The sequence below is a fragment of the Parasteatoda tepidariorum genome, unplaced genomic scaffold, assembly GCF_982258835.1.
Source record: "Parasteatoda tepidariorum strain Cologne lab strain unplaced genomic scaffold, Ptep-v5.0 scaffold_16, whole genome shotgun sequence".
Taxonomy (NCBI): domain Eukaryota; kingdom Metazoa; phylum Arthropoda; class Arachnida; order Araneae; family Theridiidae; genus Parasteatoda; species Parasteatoda tepidariorum.
In genome coordinates, this window is record NW_028257375.1 from 232,604 (window position 1) to 256,075 (window position 23,472).

Below are 23,472 nucleotides of genomic sequence, written 5' to 3' on the forward strand. Positions count from 1 at the left end.
AATTTTTCTAAGTACCGAAATCAACAGAATTTTTCTAAGTCCCGAAATCGGCAGAATTTTTCTAAGTACCAAAAACTTCTGAATGTTTAATAAATATCGAAATCGTAAGAATTTTTCTAAGTACCGAAAACGTCAGAAATTTTCTAAGTACCGAAGACTTCTGAATGTTTTCTAAGTACCGAAGTCGACAGAACTTTTCTAAGTACCGAAAACGTCAGATATTTTTTAAGTACCGAAAAGGTCAGAAATTTTCTAAGTATCGATAACTTCTGAAAGTTTTCTAAGTACCGAAATCGTCAGAATTTTTCTAAGTACCGAAAAGGTCAGAAATTTTCCAAGTACCGAAAAGGTCAGAAATTTTCTAAGTACCGAAAAGGTCAGAAATTTTCCAAGTACCGAAAAGGTCAGAAATTTTCTAAGTACAGAAATCGGCAGAATTTTTCTAAGTGCCGAAAACTTCGGAATGTTTAATAAGTATCGAAATCGTAAGAATTTTTCAGTACTTATACAGAAAACGTCAGATATTTTTTAAGTACCGAAAAGGTCAGAAATTTTCTAAGTACCGAAAAGGTCAGAAATTTTCCAAGTTCCGAAATCGTCAGAATATTCTAAGTACCGAAATCATCAGAATTTTTCTAAGTACCGAAATCGTCAAAATTTTCTAAGTACCGAAATCGTCGGAATTTTTCTAAGTACCGAAATCGTCGGAATTTTTTTAAGTAAAGAAATCGTCAGAATTTTTCTAAGTACCAAAATCAACAGAGTTTTTCTAAGTACTGAAATCGACAAAATATTTCTAAGTACCGAAAACGTCAGATAATTTCTAAGTACCGAAAAGGTCAGAAATTTTCCAAGTACCGAAAAGGTCAGAAATTTTCTAAGTACCGAAAAGGTCAGAAATTTTCCAAGTACCGAAAAGGTCAGAAATTTTCTAAGTACAGAAATCGGCAGAATTTTTCTAAGTGCCGAAAACTTCTGAATGTTTAATAAGTATCGAAATCGTAAGAATTTTTCGGTACTTATACCGAAAACGTCAGATATTTTTTAAGTACCAAAAAAGGTCAGAAATTTTCTAAGTACCGAAAAGGTCAGAAATTTTCCAAGTTCCGAAATCGTCAGAATATTCTAAGTACCGAAATCATCAGAATTTTTCTAAGTACCGAAATCGTCAAAATTTTCTAAGTACCGAAATCGTCGGAATTTTTCTAAGTACCGAAATCGTCGGAATTTTTTTAAGTAAAGAAATCGTCAGAATTTTTCTAAGTACCAAAATCAACAGAATTTTTCTAAGTACCGAAATCGACAGAATTTTTCTAAGTACCGAAATCAACAGAATTTTTCTAAGTACTGAAATCGACAGAATATTTCTAAGTACCGAAAACGTCAGATAATTTTTAAGTACCGAAAAGGTCAGAAATTTTCCAAGTACCGAAATGGTCAGAAATTTTCTAAGTACCGAAATCGTCAGAATATTCTAAGTACCGAAATCATCAGAATTTTTCTAAGTACCGAAATCGTCAAAATTTTCTAAGTACCGAAATCGTCGGAATTTTTCTAAGTACCGAAATCGTCGGAATTTTTTTAAGTAAAGAAATCGTCAGAATTTTTCTAAGTACCAAAATCAACAGAATTTTTCTAAGTACCGAAATCGACAGAATTTTTCTAAGTACCGAAATCAACAGAATTTTTCTAAGTACTGAAATCGACAGAATATTTCTAAGTACCGAAAACGTCAGAAATTTTTTAAGTACCGAAAAGGTCAGAAATTTTCCAAGTACCGAAAAGGTCAGAAATTTTCTAAGTACAGAAATCTTCAGAATTTTTCTAAGTGCCGAAAACTTCTGAATGTTTAATAAGTATCGAAATCGTAAGAATTTTTCGGTACTTATACCGAAAACGTCAGATATTTTTTAAGTACCAAAAAAGGTCAGAAATTTTCTAAGTACCGAAAAGGTCAGAAATTTTCCAAGTTCCGAAATCGTCAGAATATTCTAAGTACTGAAATCATCAGAATTTTTCTAAGTACCGAAATCGTCAAAATTTTCTAAGTACCGAAATCGTCGGAATTTTTCTAAGTACCGAAATCGTCGGAATTTTTTTAAGTAAAGAAATCGTCAGAATTTTTCTAAGTACCAAAATCAACAGAATTTTTCTAAGTACCGAAATCGACAGAATTTTTCTAAGTACCGAAATCAACAGAATTTTTCTAAGTACTGAAATCGACAGAATATTTCTAAGTACCGAAAACGTCAGATAATTTTTAAGTACCGAAAAGGTCAGAAATTTTCCAAGTACCGAAAAGGTCAGAAATTTTCTAAGTACAGAAATCGGCAGAATTTTTCTAAGTGCCGAAAACTTCTGAATGTTTAATAAGTATCGAAATCGTAAGAATTTTTCGGTACTTATACCGAAAACGTCAGATATTTTTTAAGTACCAAAAAAGGTCAGAAATTTTCTAAGTACCGAAAAGGTCAGAAATTTTCCAAGTTCCGAAATCGTCAGAATATTCTAAGTACCGAAATCATCAGAATTTTTCTAAGTACCGAAATCGTCAAAATTTTCTAAGTACCGAAATCGTCGGAATTTTTCTAAGTACCGAAATCGTCGGAATTTTTTTAAGTAAAGAAATCGTCAGAATTTTTCTAAGTACCAAAATCAACAGAATTTTTCTAAGTACCGAAATCGACAGAATTTTTCTAAGTACCGAAATCAACAGAATTTTTCTAAGTACTGAAATCGACAGAATATTTCTAAGTACCGAAAACGTCAGATAATTTTTAAGTACCGAAAAGGTCAGAAATTTTCCAAGTACCGAAATGGTCAGAAATTTTCTAAGTACCGAAATCGTCAGAATATTCTAAGTACCGAAATCATCAGAATTTTTCTAAGTACCGAAATCGTCAAAATTTTCTAAGTACCGAAATCGTCGGAATTTTTCTAAGTACCGAAATCGTCGGAATTTTTTTAAGTAAAGAAATCGTCAGAATTTTTCTAAGTACCAAAATCAACAGAATTTTTCTAAGTACCGAAATCGACAGAATTTTTCTAAGTACCGAAATCAACAGAATTTTTCTAAGTACTGAAATCGACAGAATATTTCTAAGTACCGAAAACGTCAGAAATTTTCTAAGTACCGAAAAGGTCAGAAATTTTCCAAGTACCGAAAAGGTCAGAAATTTTCTAAGTACAGAAATCGGCAGAATTTTTCTAAGTGCCGAAAACTTCTGAATGTTTAATAAGTATCGAAATCGTAAGAATTTTTCGGTACTTATACCGAAAACGTCAGATATTTTTTAAGTACCAAAAAAGGTCAGAAATTTTCTAAGTACCGAAAAGGTCAGAAATTTTCCAAGTTCCGAAATCGTCAGAATATTCTAAGTACCGAAATCATCAGAATTTTTCTAAGTACCGAAATCGTCAAAATTTTCTAAGTACCGAAATCGTCGGAATTTTTCTAAGTACCGAAATCGTCGGAATTTTTTTAAGTAAAGAAATCGTCAGAATTTTTCTAAGTACCAAAATCAACAGAATTTTTCTAAGTACCGAAATCGACAGAATTTTTCTAAGTACCGAAATCAACAGAATTTTTCTAAGTACTGAAATCGACAGAATATTTCTAAGTACCGAAAACGTCAGATAATTTTTAAGTACCGAAAAGGTCAGAAATTTTCCAAGTACCGAAATGGTCAGAAATTTTCTAAGTACCGAAATCGTCAGAATATTCTAAGTACCGAAATCATCAGAATTTTTCTAAGTACCGAAATCGTCAAAATTTTCTAAGTACCGAAATCGTCGGAATTTTTCTAAGTACCGAAATCGTCGGAATTTTTTTAAGTAAAGAAATCGTCAGAATTTTTCTAAGTACCAAAATCAACAGAATTTTTCTAAGTACCGAAATCGACAGAATTTTTCTAAGTACCGAAATCAACAGAATTTTTCTAAGTACTGAAATCGACAGAATATTTCTAAGTACCGAAAACGTCAGAAATTTTTTAAGTACCGAAAAGGTCAGAAATTTTCCAAGTACCGAAAAGGTCAGAAATTTTCTAAGTACAGAAATCTTCAGAATTTTTCTAAGTGCCGAAAACTTCTGAATGTTTAATAAGTATCGAAATCGTAAGAATTTTTCGGTACTTATACCGAAAACGTCAGATATTTTTTAAGTACCAAAAAAGGTCAGAAATTTTCTAAGTACCGAAAAGGTCAGAAATTTTCCAAGTTCCGAAATCGTCAGAATATTCTAAGTACTGAAATCATCAGAATTTTTCTAAGTACCGAAATCGTCAAAATTTTCTAAGTACCGAAATCGTCGGAATTTTTCTAAGTACCGAAATCGTCGGAATTTTTTTAAGTAAAGAAATCGTCAGAATTTTTCTAAGTACCAAAATCAACAGAATTTTTCTAAGTACCGAAATCGACAGAATTTTTCTAAGTACCGAAATCAACAGAATTTTTCTAAGTACTGAAATCGACAGAATATTTCTAAGTACCGAAAACGTCAGATAATTTTTAAGTACCGAAAAGGTCAGAAATTTTCCAAGTACCGAAAAGGTCAGAAATTTTCTAAGTACAGAAATCGGCAGAATTTTTCTAAGTGCCGAAAACTTCTGAATGTTTAATAAGTATCGAAATCGTAAGAATTTTTCGGTACTTATACCGAAAACGTCAGATATTTTTTAAGTACCAAAAAAGGTCAGAAATTTTCTAAGTACCGAAAAGGTCAGAAATTTTCCAAGTTCCGAAATCGTCAGAATATTCTAAGTACCGAAATCATCAGAATTTTTCTAAGTACCGAAATCGTCAAAATTTTCTAAGTACCGAAATCGTCGGAATTTTTCTAAGTACCGAAATCGTCGGAATTTTTTTAAGTAAAGAAATCGTCAGAATTTTTCTAAGTACCAAAATCAACAGAATTTTTCTAAGTACCGAAATCGACAGAATTTTTCTAAGTACCGAAATCAACAGAATTTTTCTAAGTACTGAAATCGACAGAATATTTCTAAGTACCGAAAACGTCAGATAATTTTTAAGTACCGAAAAGGTCAGAAATTTTCCAAGTACCGAAATGGTCAGAAATTTTCTAAGTACCGAAATCGTCAGAATATTCTAAGTACCGAAATCATCAGAATTTTTCTAAGTACCGAAATCGTCAAAATTTTCTAAGTACCGAAATCGTCGGAATTTTTCTAAGTACCGAAATCGTCGGAATTTTTTTAAGTAAAGAAATCGTCAGAATTTTTCTAAGTACCAAAATCAACAGAATTTTTCTAAGTACCGAAATCGACAGAATTTTTCTAAGTACCGAAATCAACAGAATTTTTCTAAGTACTGAAATCGACAGAATATTTCTAAGTACCGAAAACGTCAGATAATTTTTAAGTACCGAAAAGGTCAGAAATTTTCCAAGTACCGAAATGGTCAGAAATTTTCTAAGTACCGAAATCGTCAGAATATTCTAAGTACCGAAATCATCAGAATTTTTCTAAGTACCGAAATCGTCAAAATTTTCTAAGTACCGAAATCGTCGGAATTTTTCTAAGTACCGAAATCGTCGGAATTTTTTTAAGTAAAGAAATCGTCAGAATTTTTCTAAGTACCAAAATCAACAGAATTTTTCTAAGTACCGAAATCGACAGAATTTTTCTAAGTACCGAAATCAACAGAATTTTTCTAAGTACTGAAATCGACAGAATATTTCTAAGTACCGAAAACGTCAGAAATTTTCTAAGTACCGAAAAGGTCAGAAATTTTCCAAGTACCGAAAAGGTCAGAAATTTTCTAAGTACAGAAATCGGCAGAATTTTTCTAAGTGCCGAAAACTTCTGAATGTTTAATAAGTATCGAAATCGTAAGAATTTTTCGGTACTTATACCGAAAACGTCAGATATTTTTTAAGTACCAAAAAAGGTCAGAAATTTTCTAAGTACCGAAAAGGTCAGAAATTTTCCAAGTTCCGAAATCGTCAGAATATTCTAAGTACCGAAATCATCAGAATTTTTCTAAGTACCGAAATCGTCAAAATTTTCTAAGTACCGAAATCGTCGGAATTTTTCTAAGTACCGAAATCGTCGGAATTTTTTTAAGTAAAGAAATCGTCAGAATTTTTCTAAGTACCAAAATCAACAGAATTTTTCTAAGTACCGAAATCGACAGAATTTTTCTAAGTACCGAAATCAACAGAATTTTTCTAAGTACTGAAATCGACAGAATATTTCTAAGTACCGAAAACGTCAGATAATTTTTAAGTACCGAAAAGGTCAGAAATTTTCCAAGTACCGAAATGGTCAGAAATTTTCTAAGTACCGAAATCGTCAGAATATTCTAAGTACCGAAATCATCAGAATTTTTCTAAGTACCGAAATCGTCAAAATTTTCTAAGTACCGAAATCGTCGGAATTTTTCTAAGTACCGAAATCGTCGGAATTTTTTTAAGTAAAGAAATCGTCAGAATTTTTCTAAGTACCAAAATCAACAGAATTTTTCTAAGTACTGAAATCGTCAGAATTTTTCTAAGTACCGAAATCATTCACATTTTTCTAAGTACCGTAAAGGTCAGAAATTTTCCAAGTACCGAAAAGGTCAGAAATTTTCCAAGTACCGAAATCGTCAGAATTTTCTAAGTACCGAAATCGGCAGAATTTTTTTAAGTACCGAAAACGACAGAAATTTTCTAAGTAACGAAAACGTCAGAGATTATCTAAGTACCGAAAACTTCTGATTGTTTTCTAAGTACCGAAATCGTTAGAATTTTTCTAAGTACCTAAATCGACAGAATTTTTCTAAGTACCGAAATCGTCGGAATTTTCCTAAGTACCGAAATCGTCAGAATTCTTTTAAGTTCCGAAATCGTCAGAATTTTTCTAAGTACCGAAATCATCAGAATTTTTCTAAGTACCGAAATCAACAGAATTTTTCTAAGTACTGAAATCGACAGAATTTTTCTAAGTACCGAAATCAACAGAATTTTTCTAAGTACTGAAATCGACAGAATTTTTCTAAGTGCCGAAAACGTCAGAAATTTTCTAAGTACCGAAAACTTCCGAGTCTTTTCTAAGTACCGAAATCCACATAATTTTTCTAAGTACCGAAATCAACAGAATTTTTCTAAGTCCCGAAATCGGCAGAATTTTTCTAAGTACCAAAAACTTCTGAATGTTTAATAAATATCGAAATCGTAAGAATTTTTCTAAGTACCGAAAACGTCAGAAATTTTCTAAGTACCGAAGACTTCTGAATGTTTTCTAAGTACCGAAGTCGACAGAACTTTTCTAAGTACCGAAAACGTCAGATATTTTTTAAGTACCGAGAAGGTCAGAAATTTTCTAAGTATCAAAATCAACAGAATTTTTCTAAGTACCGAAATCGTCGGAATTTTTCTAAGTACCGAAATCGTCGGAATTTTTTTAAGTAAAGAAATCGTCAGAATTTTTCTAAGTACCAAAATCAACAGAATTTTTCTAAGTACCGAAATCGACAGAATTTTTCTAAGTACCGAAATCAACAGAATTTTTCTAAGTACTGAAATCGACAGAATATTTCTAAGTACCGAAAACGTCAGATAATTTTTAAGTACCGAAAAGGTCAGAAATTTTCCAAGTACCGAAATGGTCAGAAATTTTCTAAGTACCGAAATCGTCAGAATATTCTAAGTACCGAAATCATCAGAATTTTTCTAAGTACCGAAATCGTCAAAATTTTCTAAGTACCGAAATCGTCGGAATTTTTCTAAGTACCGAAATCGTCGGAATTTTTTTAAGTAAAGAAATCGTCAGAATTTTTCTAAGTACCAAAATCAACAGAATTTTTCTAAGTACTGAAATCGTCAGAATTTTTCTAAGTACCGAAATCATTCACATTTTTCTAAGTACCGTAAAGGTCAGAAATTTTCCAAGTACCGAAAAGGTCAGAAATTTTCCAAGTACCGAAATCGTCAGAATTTTCTAAGTACCGAAATCGGCAGAATTTTTTTAAGTACCGAAAACGACAGAAATTTTCTAAGTAACGAAAACGTCAGAGATTATCTAAGTACCGAAAACTTCTGATTGTTTTCTAAGTACCGAAATCGTTAGAATTTTTCTAAGTACCTAAATCGACAGAATTTTTCTAAGTACCGAAATCGTCGGAATTTTCCTAAGTACCGAAATCGTCAGAATTCTTTTAAGTTCCGAAATCGTCAGAATTTTTCTAAGTACCGAAATCATCAGAATTTTTCTAAGTACCGAAATCAACAGAATTTTTCTAAGTACTGAAATCGATAGAATTTTTCTAAGTACCGAAATCAACAGAATTTTTCTAAGTACTGAAATCGACAGAATTTTTCTAAGTGCCGAAAACGTCAGAAATTTTCTAAGTACCGAAAACTTCCGAGTCTTTTCTAAGTACCGAAATCCACATAATTTTTCTAAGTACCGAAATCAACAGAATTTTTCTAAGTCCCGAAATCGGCAGAATTTTTCTAAGTACCAAAAACTTCTGAATGTTTAATAAATATCGAAATCGTAAGAATTTTTCTAAGTACCGAAAACGTCAGAAATTTTCTAAGTACCGAAGACTTCTGAATGTTTTCTAAGTACCGAAGTCGACAGAACTTTTCTAAGTACCGAAAACGTCAGATATTTTTTAAGTACCGAGAAGGTCAGAAATTTTCTAAGTATCAAAATCAACAGAATTTTTCTAAGTACCGAAATCATCAGAATTTTTCTAAGTACCGAAAACGACAGAAATTTTCAAAGTACCGAAAACTTCTGATTGTTTTCTAAGTACCGAGATCGTCAGAATTTTTCTAAGTACCGTAAAGGTCAGAAATTTTCTAAGTACCGAAAAGGTCAGAAATTTTCCAAGTACCGAAATCGTCAGAATTTTCTAAGTACCGAAATCGGCAGAATTTTTTTAAGTACCGAAAACGACAGAAATTTTCTAAGTAACGAAAACGTCAGAGATTATCTAAGTACCGAAAACTTCTGATTGTTTTCTAAGTACCGAGATCGTCAGAATTTTTCTAAGTACCGTAAAGGTCAGAAATTTTCTAAGTACCGAAAAGGTCAGAAATTTTCCAAGTACCGAAAAGGTCAGAAATTTTCTAAGTATCGATAACTTCTGAATGTTTTCGAAGTACCGAAATCGTCAGAATTTTTCTAAGTACCGAAAAGGTCAGAAATTTTCCAAGTACCGAAAAGGTCAGAAATTTTCCAAGTACCGAAAAGGTCAGAAATTTTCTAAGTACTGAAATCGTCAGAATTTTTCTAAGTACCGAAATCATTTGAATTTTTCTAAGTACCGTAAAGGTCAGAAATTTTCCAAGTACCGAAAAGGTCAGAAATTTTCCAAGTACCGAAATCGTCAGAATTTTTCTAAGTACCGAAAACGACAGAAATTTTCTAAGTAACGAAAACGTCAGAAATTATCTAAGTACCGAAAACTTCCGAGTCTTTTCTAAGTACCGAAATCCACATAATTTTTCTAAGTACCGAAATCAACAGAATTTTTCTAAGTACCGAAAACGACAGAAATTTTCAAAGTACCGAAAACTTCTGATTGTTTTCTAAGTACCGAGATCGTCAGAATTTTTCTATGTACCGTAAAGGTCAGAAATTTTCTAAGTACCGAAAAGGTCAGAAATTTTCCAAGTACCGAAAAGGTCAGAAGTTTTCTAAGTATCGATAACTTCTGAATGTTTTCTAAGTACCGAAATCGTCAGAAATTTTCAAAGTACCGAAAACTTCTGATTGTTTTCTAAATACCGAGATCGTCAGAATTTTTCGAAGTACCGTAAAGGTCAGAAATTTTCTAAGTACCGAAAAGGTCAGAAATTTTCCAAGTACCGAAAAGGTCAGAAATTTTCTAAGTATCGATAACTTCTGAATGTTTTCTAAGTACCGAAATCGTCAGAATTTTTCTAAGTACCGAAAAGGTCAGAAATTTTCCAAGTACCGAAAAGGTCAGAAATTTTCCAAGTACCGAAAAGGTCAGAAATTTTCTAAGTACTGAAATCGTCAGAATTTTTCTAAGTACCGAAATCATTCGAATTTTTCTAAGTACCGTAAAGGTCAGAAATTTTCCAAGTACCGAAAAGGTCAGAAATTTTCCAAGTACCGAAATCGTCAGAATTTTCTAAGTACCGAAATCGGCAGAATTTTTCTAAGTACCGAAAACGACAGAAATTTTCTAAGTTCCGAAATGGTCAGAAATTATCTAAGTACCGAAAAGGTCAGAAATTTTCCAAGTACCGAAAAGGTCAGAAATTTTCCAAGTACCGAAATCGTCAGAATTTTCTAAATACCGAAATCGGCAGAATTTTTCTAAGTACCGAAAACGTCAGAAATTATCTAAGTACCGAAAACTTCTGATTGTTTTCTAAGTACCGAAATCGTTAGAATTTTTCTAAGTACCTAAATCGACAGAATTTTTCTAAGTACCGAAATCGTCGGAATTTTTCTAAGTACCGAAATCATCAGAATTTTTCTAAGTACCGAAATCGACAGAATTTTTATAAGTACCGAAATCAACAGAATTTTTCTAAGTACTGAAATCGACAGAATTTTTCTAAGTACCGAAAACGTCAGAAATTTTCTAAGTACCGAAAACTTCCGAGTCTTTTCTAAGTACCGAAATCCACATAATTTTTCTAAGTACCGAAATCAACAGAATTTTTCTAAGTCCCGAAATCGACAGAATTTTTCTAAGTAACGAAGACTTCTGAATGTTTTCTAAGTACCGAAATCGACAGAACTTTTCTAAGTACCGAAAACGTCAGATATTTTTTAAGTACCGAGAAGGTCAGAAATTTTCTAAGTACCAAAATCAACAGAATTTTTCTAAGTACCGAAATCATCAGAATTTTTCTAAGTACCGAAAACGACAGAAATTTTCAAAGTACCGAAAACTTCTGATTGTTTTCTAAATACCGAGATCGTCAGAATTTTTCTAAGTACCGTAAAGGTCAGAAATTTTCTAAGTACCGAAAAGGTCAGAAATTTTCCAAGTACCGAAAAGGTCATAAAATTTTCTAAGTATCGATAACTTCTGAATGTTTTCTAAGTACCGAAATCGTCAGAATTTTTCTAAGTACCGAAAAGGTCAGAAGTTTTCCAAGTACCGAAAAGGTCAGAAATTTTCCAAGTACCGAAAAGGTCAGAAATTTTCTAAGTACTGAAATCGTCAGAATTTTTCTAAGTACCGAAATCATTCGAATTTTTCTAAGTACCGTAAAGGTCAGAAATTTTCCAAGTACCGAAAAGGTCAGAAATTTTCCAAGTACCGAAATCGTCAGAATTTTCTAAGTACCGAAATCGGCAGAATTTTTCTAAGTACCGAAAACGACAGAAATTTTCTAAGTACCGAAATGGTCAGAAATTATCTAAGTACCGAAAAGGTCAGAAATTTTCCAAGTACCGAAAAGGTCAGAAATTTTCCAAGTACCGAAATCGTCAGAATTTTCTAAATACCGAAATCGGCAGAATTTTTCTAAGTACCGAAAACGTCAGAAATTATCTAAGTACCGAAAACTTCTGATTGTTTTCTAAGTACCGAAATCGTTAGAATTTTTCTAAGTACCTAAATCGACAGAATTTTTCTAAGTACCGAAATCGTCGGAATTTTTCTAAGTACCGAAATCGTCAGAATTTTTCTAAGTACCGAAATCGTCAGAATTTTTCTAAGTACCGAAATCATCAGAATTTTTCTAAGTACCGAAATCGACAGAATTTTTCTAAGTACCGAAAACGTCAGATATTTTTTAAGTACCGAGAAGGTCAGAAATTTTCTAAGTACCAAAATCAACAGAATTTTTCTAAGTACCGAAATCATCAGAATTTTTCTAAGTACCGAAAACGACAGAAATTTTCAAAGTACCGAAAACTTCTGATTGTTTTCTAAGTACCGAGATCGTCAGAATTTTTCTAAGTACCGTAAAGGTCAGAAATTTTCTAAGTACCGAAAAGGTCAGAAATTTTCCAAGTACCGAAAAGGTCAGAAATTTTCTAAGTATCGATAACTTCTGAATGTTTTCTAAGTACCGAAATCGTCAGAATTTTTCTAAGTATCGTAAAGGTCAGAAATTTTCCAAGTACCGAAAAGGTCAGAAATTTTCCAAGTACCGAAATCGTCAGAATTTTCTAAGTACCGAAATCGGCAAAATTTTTCTAAGTACCGAAAACGACAGAAATTTTCTAAGTACCGAAATGGTCAGAAATTTTCTAAGTACCGAAAAGGTCAGAAATTTTCCAAGTACCGAAAAGGTCAGAAATTTTCCAAGTACCGAAATTGTCAGAATTTTCTAAATACCGAAATCGGCAGAATTTTTCTAAGTACCGAAAACGTCAGAAATTATCTAAGTACCGAAAACTTCTGATTGTTTTCTAAGTACCGAAATCGTCGGAATTTTTCTAAGTACCGAAATCAACAGAATTTTTCTAAGTACTGAAATCGACAGAATTTTTCTAAGTTCTGAAAACGTCAGAAATTTTCTAAGTACCGAAAACTTCCGAGTCTTTTCTAAGTACCGAAATCCACATAATTTTTCTAAGTACCGAAATCAACAGAATTTTTCTAAGTCCCGAAATCGGCAGAATTTTTCTAAGTACCAAAAACTTCTGAATGTTTAATAAGTATCGAAATCGTAAGAATTTTAAGTACCGAAAACGTCAGAACTTTTCTAAGTACCGAAAACGTCAGATATTTTTTAAGTACCGAGAAGGTCAGAAATTTTCTAAGTACCAAAATCAACAGAATTTTTCTAAGTACCGAAATCGAAAGAATTTTTCTAAGTACCGAAATCAACAGAATTTTTCCAAGTACTGAAATCGACAGAATTTTTCTAAGTACCTAAAACGTCAGATATTTTTTAAGTACCGAAAAGGTCAGAAATTTTCCAAGTACCGAAATGGTCAGAATTTTCTAAGTACCGAAATCGGCAGAATTTTTCTAAGTACCGAAAACGTCAGAAATTATCTAAGTACCGAAAACTTCTGATTGTTTTCTAAGTACCGAAATCGTTAGAATTTTTCTAAGTACCTAAATCGACAGAATTTTTCTAAGTACCGAAATCGTCGGAATTTTTCTAAGTACCGAAATCAACAGAATTTTTCTAAGTACTGAAATCGACAGAATTTTTCTAAGTACCTAAAACGTCAGATATTTTTTAAGTACCGAAAAGGTCAGAAATTTTCCAAGTACCGAAATGGTCAGAAATTTTCTAAGTACCGAAAAGGTCAGAAATTTTCCAAGTACCGAAAAGGTCAGAAATTTTCCAAGTACCGAAAAGGTCAGAAATTTTCCAAGTACCGAAATCGTCAGAATTTTCTAAGTACCGAAATCGGCAAAATTTTTCTAAGTACCGAAAACGACAGAAATTTTCTAAGTACCGAAATGGTCAGAAATTTTCTAAGTACCGAAAAGGTCAGAAATTTTCCAAGTACCGAAAAGGTCAGAAATTTTCCAAGTACCGAAATCGTCAGAATTTTCTAAATACCGAAATCGGCAGAATTTTTCTAAGTACCGAAAACGTCAGAAATTATCTAAGTACCGAAAACTTCTGATTGTTTTCTAAGTACCGAAATCGTTAGAATTTTTCTAAGTACCGAAAACGACAGAAATTTTCAAAGTACCGAAAACTTCTGATTGTTTTCTAAGTACCGAGATCGTCAGAATTTTTCTAAGTACCGTAAAGGTCAGAAATTTTCTAAGTAACGAAAACGTCAGAAATTATCTAAGTACCGAAAACTTCCGAGTCTTTTCTAAGTACCGAAATCCACATAATTTTTCTAAGTACCGAAATCAACAGAATTTTTCTAAGTACCGAAAACGACAGAAATTTTCAAAGTACCGAAAACTTCTGATTGTTTTCTAAGTACCGAGATCGTCAGAATTTTTCTATGTACCCTAAAGGTCAGAAATTTTCTAAGTACCGAAAAGGTCAGAAATTTTCCAAGTACCGAAAAGTTCAGAAATTTTCTAAGTATCGATAACTTCTGAATGTTTTCTAAGTACCGAAATCGTCAGAAATTTTCAAAGTACCGAAAACTTCTGATTGTTTTCTAAATACCGAGATCGTCAGAATTTTTCTAAGTACCGAAAAGGTCAGAAATTTTCTAAGTACCGAAAAGGTCAGAAATTTTCCAAGTACCGAAAAGGTCAGAAATTTTCTAAGTATCGATAACTTCTGAATGTTTTCTAAGTACCGAAATCGTCAGAATTTTTCTAAGTACCGAAAAGGTCAGAAATTTTCCAAGTACCGAAAAGGTCAGAAATTTTCCAAGTACCGAAATGGTCAGAAATTTTCTAAGTACTGAAATCGTCAGAATTTTTCTAAGTACCGAAATCATTCGAATTTTTCTAAGTACCGTAAAGGTCAGAAATTTTCCAAGTACCGAAAAGGTCAGAAATTTTCCAAGTACCGAAAAGGTCAGAAATTTTCTAAGTATCGATAACTTCTGAATGTTTTCTAAGTACCGAAATCGTCAGAAATTTTCAAAGTACCGAAAACTTCTGATTGTTTTCTAAATACCGAGATCGTCAGAATTTTTCTAAGTACCGAAATCGGCAGAATTTTTCTAAGTACCGAAAACGACAGAAATTTTCTAAGTACCGAAATGGTCAGAAATTATCTAAGTACCGAAAAGGTCAGAAATTTTCCAAGTACCGAAAAGGTCAGAAATTTTCCAAGTACCGAAATCGTCAGAATTTTCTAAATACCGAAATCGGCAGAATTTTTCTAAGTACCGAAAACGTCAGAAATTATCTAAGTACCGAAAACTTCTGATTGTTTTCTAAGTACCGAAATCGTTAGAATTTTTCTAAGTACCTAAATCGACAGAATTTTTCTAAGTACCGAAATCGTCGGAATTTTTCTAAGTACCGAAATCGTCAGAATTTTTCTAAGTACCGAAATCGTCAGAATTTTTCTAAGTACCGAAATCATCAGAATTTTTCTAAGTACCGAAATCGACAGAATTTTTCTAAGTACCGGAAACGTCAGATATTTTTTAAGTACCGAGAAGGTCAGAAATTTTCTAAGTACCAAAATCAACAGAATTTTTCTAAGTACCGAAATCATCAGAATTTTTCTAAGTACCGAAAACGACAGAAATTTTCAAAGTACCGAAAACTTCTGATTGTTTTCTAAGTACCGAGATCGTCAGAATTTTTCTAAGTACCGTAAAGGTCAGAAATTTTCTAAGTACCGAAAAGGTCAGAAATTTTCCAAGTACCGAAAAGGTCAGAAATTTTCTAAGTATCGATAACTACTGAATGTTTTCTAAGTACCGAAATCGTCAGAATTTTTCTAAGTATCGTAAAGGTCAGAAATTTTCCAAGTACCGAAAAGGTCAGAAATTTTCCAAGTACCGAAATCGTCAGAATTTTCTAAGTACCGAAATCGGCAAAATTTTTCTAAGTACCGAAAACGACAGAAATTTTCTAAGTACCGAAATGGTCAGAAATTTTCTAAGTACCGAAAAGGTCAGAAATTTTCCAAGTACCGAAAAGGTCAGAAATTTTCCAAGTACCGAAATCGTCAGAATTTTCTAAATACCGAAATCGGCAGAATTTTTCTAAGTACCGAAAACGTCAGAAATTATCTAAGTACCGAAAACTTCTGATTGTTTTCTAAGTACCGAAATCGTCGGAATTTTTCTAAGTACCGAAATCAACAGAATTTTTCTAAGTACTGAAATCGACAGAATTTTTCTAAGTACCTAAAACGTCAGATATTTTTTAAGTACCGAAAAGGTCAGAAATTTTCTAAGTACCGAAAAGGTCAGAAATTTTCCAAGTACCGAAAAGGTCAGAAATTTTCCAAGTACCGAAAAGGTCAGAAATTTTCCAAGTACCGAAATCGTCAGAATTTTCTAAGTACCGAAATCGGCAAAATTTTTCTAAGTACCGAAAACGACAGAAATTTTCTAAGTACCGAAATGGTCAGAAATTTTCTAAGTACCGAAAAGGTCAGAAATTTTCCAAGTACCGAAAAGGTCAGAAATTTTCCAAGTACCGAAATCGTCAGAATTTTCTAAATACCGAAATCGGCAGAATTTTTCTAAGTACCGAAAACGTCAGAAATTATCTAAGTACCGAAAACTTCTGATTGTTTTCTAAGTACCGAAATCGTTAGAATTTTTCTAAGTACCGAAAACGACAGAAATTTTCAAAGTACCGAAAACTTCTGATTGTTTTCTAAGTACCGAGATCGTCAGAATTTTTCTAAGTACCGTAAAGGTCAGAAATTTTCTAAGTAACGAAAACGTCAGAAATTATCTAAGTACCGAAAACTTCCGAGTCTTTTCTAAGTACCGAAATCCACATAATTTTTCTAAGTACCGAAATCAACAGAATTTTTCTAAGTACCGAAAACGACAGAAATTTTCAAAGTACCGAAAACTTCTGATTGTTTTCTAAGTACCGAGATCGTCAGAATTTTTCTATGTACCCTAAAGGTCAGAAATTTTCTAAGTACCGAAAAGGTCAGAAATTTTCCAAGTACCGAAAAGTTCAGAAATTTTCTAAGTATCGATAACTTCTGAATGTTTTCTAAGTACCGAAATCGTCAGAAATTTTCAAAGTACCGATAACTTCTGAATGTTTTCTAAGTACCGAAATCGTCAGAATTTTTCTAAGTACCGAAAAGGTCAGAAATTTTCCAAGTACCGAAAAGGTCAGAAATTTTCCAAGTACCGAAAAGGTCAGAAATTTTCTAAGTACTGAAATCGTCAGAATTTTTCTAAGTACCGAAATCATTCGAATTTTTCTAAGTACCGTAAAGGTCAGAAATTTTCCAAGTACCGAAAAGGTCAGAAATTTTCCAAGTACCGAAAAGGTCAGAAATTTTCTAAGTATCGATAACTTCTGAATGTTTTCTAAGTACCGAAATCGTCAGAAATTTTCAAAGTACCGAAAACTTCTGATTGTTTTCTAAATACCGAGATCGTCAGAATTTTTCTAAGTACCGAAATCGGCAGAATTTTTCTAAGTACCGAAAACGACAGAAATTTTCTAAGTACCGAAATGGTCAGAAATTATCTAAGTACCGAAAAGGTCAGAAATTTTCCAAGTACCGAAAAGGTCAGAAATTTTCCAAGTACCGAAATCGTCAGAATTTTCTAAATACCGAAATCGGCAGAATTTTTCTAAGTACCGAAAACGTCAGAAATTATCTAAGTACCGAAAACTTCTGATTGTTTTCTAAGTACCGAAATCGTTAGAATTTTTCTAAGTACCTAAATCGACAGAATTTTTCTAAGTACCGAAATCGTCGGAATTTTTCTAAGTACCGAAATCGTCAGAATTTTTCTAAGTACCGAAATCGTCAGAATTTTTCTAAGTACCGAAATCATCAGAATTTTTCTAAGTACCGAAATCGACAGAATTTTTCTAAGTACCGAAAACGTCAGATATTTTTTAAGTACCGAGAAGGTCAGAAATTTTCTAAGTACCAAAATCAACAGAATTTTTCTAAGTACCGAAATCATCAGAATTTTTCTAAGTACCGAAAACGACAGAAATTTTCAAAGTACCGAAAACTTCTGATTGTTTTCTAAGTACCGAGATCGTCAGAATTTTTCTAAGTACCGTAAAGGTCAGAAATTTTCTAAGTACCGAAAAGGTCAGAAATTTTCCAAGTACCGAAAAGGTCAGAAATTTTCTAAGTATCGATAACTACTGAATGTTTTCTAAGTACCGAAATCGTCAGAATTTTTCTAAGTATCGTAAAGGTCAGAAATTTTCCAAGTACCGAAAAGGTCAGAAATTTTCCTAGTACCGAAATCGTCAGAATTTTCTAAGTACCGAAATCGGCAAAATTTTTCTAAGTACCGAAAACGACAGAAATTTTCTAAGTACCGAAATGGTCAGAAATTTTCTAAGTACCGAAAAGGTCAGAAATTTTCCAAGTACCGAAAAGGTCAGAAATTTTCCAAGTACCGAAATCGTCAGAATTTTCTAAATACCGAAATCGGCAGAATTTTTCTAAGTACCGAAAACGTCAGAAATTATCTAAGTACCGAAAACTTCTGATTGTTTTCTAAGTACCGAAATCGTTAGAATTTTTCTAAGTACCTAAATCGACAGAATTTTTCTAAGTACCGAAATCGTCGGAATTTTTCTAAGTTTTGAAATCGTCAGAATTTTTCTAAGTACCGAAATCATCAGAATTTTTCTAAGTACCGAAATCGACAGAATTTTTCTAAGTACCGAAATCAACAGAATTTTTCTAAGTACTGAAATCGACAGAATTTTTCTAAGTACTGAAAACGTCAGAAATTTTCTAAGTACCGAAAACTTCCGAGTCTTTTCTAAGTACCGAAATCCACATAATTTTTCTAAGTACCGAAATCAACAGAATTTTTCTAAGTCCCGAAATCGGCAGAATTTTTCTAAGTACCAAAAACTTCTGAATGTTTAATAAGTATCGAAATCGTAAGAATTTTAAGTACCGAAAACGTCAGAAATTTTCTAAGTACCGAAGACTTCTGAATGTTTTCTAAGTACCGAAATCGACAGAACTTTTCTAAGTACCGAAAACGTCAGATATTTTTTAAGTACCGAGAAGGTCAGAAATTTTCTAAGTACCAAAATCAACAGAATTTTTCTAAGTACCGAAATCGACAGAATTTTTCTAAGTACCGAAATCAACAGAATTTTTCCAAGTACTGAAATCGACAGAATTTTTCTAAGTACCTAAAACGTCAGATATTTTTTAAGTACCGAAAAGGTCAGAAATTTTCCAAGTACCGAAATGGTCAGAATTTTCTAAGTACCGAAATCGGCAGAATTTTTCTAAGTACCGAAAACGTCAGAAATTATCTAAGTACCGAAAACTTCTGATTGTTTTCTAAGTACCGAAATCGTTAGAATTTTTCTAAGTACCTAAATCGACAGAATTTTTCTAAGTACCGAAATCAACAGAATTTTTCTAAGTACTGAAATCGACAGAATTTTTCTAAGTACCTAAAACGTCAGATATTTTTTAAGTACCGAAAAGGTCAGAAATTTTCCAAGTACCGAAATGGTCAGAAATTTTCTAAGTACCGAAAAGGTCAGAAATTTTCCAAGTACCGAAAAGGTCAGAAATTTTCCAAGTACCGAAAAGGTCAGAAATTTTCCAAGTACCGAAATCGTCAGAATTTTCTAAGTACCGAAATCGGCAAAATTTTTCTAAGTACCGAAAACGACAGAAATTTTCTAAGTACCGAAATGGTCAGAAATTTTCTAAGTACCGAAAAGGTCAGAAATTTTCCAAGTACCGAAAAGGTCAGAAATTTTCCAAGTACCGAAATCGTCAGAATTTTCTAAATACCGAAATCGGCAGAATTTTTCTAAGTACCGAAAACGTCAGAAATTATCTAAGTACCGAAAACTTCTGATTGTTTTCTAAGTACCGAAATCGTTAGAATTTTTCTAAGTACCGAAAACGACAGAAATTTTCAAAGTACCGAAAACTTCTGATTGTTTTCTAAGTACCGAGATCGTCAGAATTTTTCTAAGTACCGTAAAGGTCAGAAATTTTCTAAGTACCGAAAAGGTCAGAAATTTTCCAAGTACCGAAAAGGTCAGAAATTTTCTAAGTATCGATAACTTCTGAATGTTTTCTAAGTACCGAAATCGTCAGAATTTTTCTAAGTACCGAAAAGGTCAGAAATTTTCCAAGTACCGAAAAGGTCAGAAATTTTCCAAGTACCGAAAAGGTCAGAAATTTTCTAAGTACTGAAATCGTCAGAATTTTTCTAAGTACCGAAATCATTTGAATTTTTCTAAGTACCGTAAAGGTCAGAAATTTTCCAAGTACCGAAAAGGTCAGAAATTTTCCAAGTACCGAAATCGTCAGAATTTTTCTAAGTACCGAAAACGACAGAAATTTTCTAAGTAACGAAAACGTCAGAAATTATCTAAGTACCGAAAACTTCCGAGTCTTTTCTAAGTACCGAAATCCACATAATTTTTCTAAGTACCGAAATCAACAGAATTTTTCTAAGTACCGAAAACGACAGAAATTTTCAAAGTACCGAAAACTTCTGATTGTTTTCTAAGTACCGAGATCGTCAGAATTTTTCTATGTACCGTAAAGGTCAGAAATTTTCTAAGTACCGAAAAGGTCAGAAATTTTCCAAGTACCGAAAAGGTCAGAAATTTTCTAAGTATCGATAACTTCTGAATGTTTTCTAAGAACCGAAATCGTCAGAATTTTTCTAAGTACCGAAAAGGTCAGAAATTTTCCAAGTACCGAAAAGGTCAGAAATTTTCCAAGTACCGAAAAGGTCAGAAATTTTCTAAGTACTGAAATCGTCAGAATTTTTCTAAGTACCGAAATGGTCAGAAATTTTCCGAAATGGTCAGAAGTACCGATAACGTCAGAAATTTTCTAAGTACCGAAAACTTCTGAATGTTTTCTAAGTTCCGAAAAAGGCAGAAATTTTCTAAGTACCGAAATCGTCTGAATTTTTCTAAGTACCGAAATCGTTTGAAATTTTCTAAATACCGAAAAAGGCAGAAATTTTCGAAGTACCGAAATCATCAGAATTTTTCTAAGTACCGAAAACGTCAGAAATTTACCGATTACCGACATCGTCGGAATTTTTTTAAGTAAAGAAATCGTCAGAATTTTTCTAAGTACCAAAATCAACAGAAATTTTCCAAGTACCGAAATCGTCAGAATGTTCTAAATACCTAAATCGGCAGAATTTTTCTAAGTACCGAAAACGTCAGAAATTATCTAAGTACCGAAAACTTCTGATTGTTTTCTAAGTACCGAAATCGTTAGAATTTTTCTAAGTACCTAAATCGACAGAATTTTTCTAAGTACCGAAATCGTCGGAATTTTTCTAAGTACCGAAATCATCAGAATTTTTCTAAGTACCGAAATCGACAGAATTTTTCTAAGTACCGAAATCAACAGAATTTTTCTAAGTACTGAAATCGACAGAATTTTTCTAAGTACCGAAAACGTCAGAAATTTTCTAAGTACCGAAAACTTCCGAGTCTTTTCTAAGTACCGAAATCCACATAATTTTTCTAAGTACCGAAATCAACAGAATTTTTCTAAGTCCCGAAATCGACAGAATTTTTCTAAGTACCGAAGACTTCTGAATGTTTTCTAAGTACCGAAATCGACAGAACTTTTCTAAGTACCGAAAACGTCAGATATTTTCCAAGTACCGAAAAGGTCAGAAATTTTCCAAGTACCGAAATCGTCAGAATTTTCTAAATACCGAAATCGGCAGAATTTTTCTAAGTACCGAAAACGTCAGAAATTATCTAAGTACCGAAAACTTCTGATTGTTTTCTAAGTACCGAAATCGTTAGAATTTTTCTAAGTACCTAAATCGACAGAATTTTTCTAAGTACCGAAATCGTCGGAATTTTTCTAAGTACCGAAATCGTCAGAATTTTTCTAAGTACCGAAATCGTCAGAATTTTTCTAAGTACCGAAATCATCAGAATTTTTCTAAGTACCGAAATCGACAGAATTTTTCTAAGTACCGAAAACGTCAGATATTTTTTAAGTACCGAGAAGGTCAGAAATTTTCTAAGTACCAAAATCAACAGAATTTTTCTAAGTACCGAAATCATCAGAATTTTTCTAAGTACCGAAAACGACAGAAATTTTCAAAGTACCGAAAACTTCTGATTGTTTTCTAAGTACCGAGTTCGTCAGAATTTTTCTAAGTACCGTAAAGGTCAGAAATTTTCTAAGTACCGAAAAGGTCAGAAATTTTCCAAGTACCGAAAAGGTCAGAAATTTTCTAAGTATCGATAACTACTGAATGTTTTCTAAGTACCGAAATCGTCAGAATTTTTCTAAGTATCGTAAAGGTCAGAAATTTTCCAAGTACCGAAAAGGTCAGAAATTTTCCAAGTACCGAAATCGTCAGAATTTTCTAAGTACCGAAATCGGCAAAATTTTTCTAAGTACCGAAAACGACAGAAATTTTCTAAGTACCGAAATGGTCAGAAATTTTCTAAGTACCGAAAAGGTCAGAAATTTTCCAAGTACCGAAAAGGTCAGAAATTTTCCAAGTACCGAAATCGTCAGAATTTTCTAAATACCGAAATCGGCAGAATTTTTCTAAGTACCGAAAACGTCAGAAATTATCTAAGTACCGAAAACTTCTGATTGTTTTCTAAGTACCGAAATCGTTAGAATTTTTCTAAGTACCTAAATCGACAGAATTTTTCTAAGTACCGAAATCGTCGGAATTTTTCTAAGTTTTGAAATCGTCAGAATTTTTCTAAGTACCGAAATCATCAGAATTTTTCTAAGTACCGAAATCGACAGAATTTTTCTAAGTACCGAAATCAACAGAATTTTTCTAAGTACTGAAATCGACAGAATTTTTCTAAGTACTGAAAACGTCAGAAATTTTCTAAGTACCGAAAACTTCCGAGTCTTTTCTAAGTACCGAAATCCACATAATTTTTCTAAGTACCGAAATCAACAGAATTTTTCTAAGTCCCGAAATCGGCAGAATTTTTCTAAGTACCAAAAACTTCTGAATGTTTAATAAGTATCGAAATCGTAAGAATTTTAAGTACCGAAAACGTCAGAAATTTTCTAAGTACCGAAGACTTCTGAATGTTTTCTAAGTACCGAAATCGACAGAACTTTTCTAAGTACCGAAAACGTCAGATATTTTTTAAGTACCGAGAAGGTCAGAAATTTTCTAAGTACCAAAATCAACAGAATTTTTCTAAGTACCGAAATCGACAGAATTTTTCTAAGTACCGAAATCAACAGAATTTTTCCAAGTACTGAAATCGACAGAATTTTTCTAAGTACCTAAAACGTCAGATATTTTTTAAGTACCGAAAAGGTCAGAAATTTTCCAAGTACCGAAATGGTCAGAATTTTCTAAGTACCGAAATCGGCAGAATTTTTCTAAGTACCGAAAACGTCAGAAATTATCTAAGTACCGAAAACTTCTGATTGTTTTCTAAGTACCGAAATCGTTAGAATTTTTCTAAGTACCTAAATCGACAGAATTTTTCTAAGTACCTAAAACGTCAGATATTTTTTAAGTACCGAAAAGGTCAGAAATTTTCCAAGTACCGAAATGGTCAGAAATTTTCTAAGTACCGAAAAGGTCAGAAATTTTCCAAGTACCGAAAAGGTCAGAAATTTTCCAAGTACCGAAAAGGTCAGAAATTTTCCAAGTACCGAAATCGTCAGAATTTTCTAAGTACCGAAATCGGCAAAATTTTTCTAAGTACCGAAAACGACAGAAATTTTCTAAGTACCGAAATGGTCAGAAATTTTCTAAGTACCGAAAAGGTCAGAAATTTTCCAAGTACCGAAAAGGTCAGAAATTTTCCAAGTACCGAAATCGTCAGAATTTTCTAAATACCGAAATCGGCAGAATTTTTCTAAGTACCGAAAACGACAGAAATTTTCAAAGTACCGAAAACTTCTGATTGTTTTCTAAGTACCGAGATCGTCAGAATTTTTCTAAGTACCGTAAAGGTCAGAAATTTTCTAAGTACCGAAAA